We start from the raw sequence: 1400 nt of genomic DNA on the forward strand, positions 1-1400 counted from the left end.
TGACACAGCAGGTTGGAGGGACAACAAAGACTAGAGCCCCTATCTCCCAATGTGCAGCACAGTGCACTTCCCATGGGTGTATGGCATGTCCCCCTTGGCTGCTGCTTTCCTTTGCCATTAAGAGTCCAGCTCAGATGCAGCTTGTCACAGAGGAGATGCACACACCGTGCTCTCGCTCTCACAAGGTGATTTTACATTTGTGTTTTGTTGTTTCCCTTCATCTTAGAACAGAGACTCATTCAGTCCAGCTGCTTTTTGTGGAAGTGAGTGGTGTGGTTGTAGCCATGTGTGTCCCAGGATATTAGAGAGACAAGGTGAGGAGGAAATAGCTTTCATTGGAACCAAATTCTGTTGGCGAGAGAGACCAGCCTTTGAGCTTACGCAGTGGAAGTACAAAGTGTTTATAAGTGATAGCAAACAGCTTTCCTAGCAAATAAACAAAAACGCAACCTAATCCTAAAATGCTAAAAAGATAGGATATGTAATACCCTGGCAGATGGTACAGGCAGGGTGGCAGATTCTCAAGATACAACATACCCCTGCGGGGTGATAGCAACCATTATCCATAGGCTGTCTGGAGCATTCTCAGGAAGGCTCATCAAGTGGTAGATAAGTTTCTAGGCCTATTGTTTCCCATAATGGGTCATTACCCTGACTAGCCCCTTCCCAAGCCGCTATCTAGACTGAAGGCATCTTGCCTAGTGGGCATTACCAGGTGTAACCACAATTGAAGTACAGATACATAGTCAATATTTATAACTTTAGATACAAAATACGTATGTGCACACAAATAGGATAATCATATTCAGCAAATTAGAACGTTTCCAATGACACCTCACATGATTTATCTTATACAAAATGCATCATCATAATTATAGCATCATCATATCACTGTGAGGAATATGGGGTGCAGTGTCACAGACAGAATTATAGATACCATGAAAAACCTGAAAACCTGTTGGGCGGGACCATAAACCCAGAAACACTCTCCTGCTACGGGAATGTCTCCATTCCAAAAGAGGGAAGATGTCTTGGATGGTTCTGACCCCGGTGAAGCAGGGTGCGCCCTCCTGGTGTTGCTGTCCACAGCAGAATCTCTCCTCCGCACGTTTGCTGCTGTTACTCCCAGGGTCTATATTAACGTACCACCGCAGTGCAGCCGCGCTGATGCAGCATTTTAAGCCTGGTCATGCCCATAGCTCTGCTACAGAGAACTACAGCTGCAGTAGGTAGAACATCGGTATCAAAGCAAACTTTATATTTGGCTTCTCCTGGGTTCTACAGTTCGGACATTCACAGCTATGCTCCTTGAAGCCAGCTAATTTCTGCCAACCAGAACGGACCCAGTCCTGGGGTCCTTATGGCATTAATGGAAGTTTTGCCTGACTGAAGGCCTCAGG

Source organism: Trachemys scripta, chromosome 1 (assembly GCF_013100865.1).
Source record: "Trachemys scripta elegans isolate TJP31775 chromosome 1, CAS_Tse_1.0, whole genome shotgun sequence".
Taxonomy (NCBI): Eukaryota; Metazoa; Chordata; order Testudines; family Emydidae; genus Trachemys; species Trachemys scripta.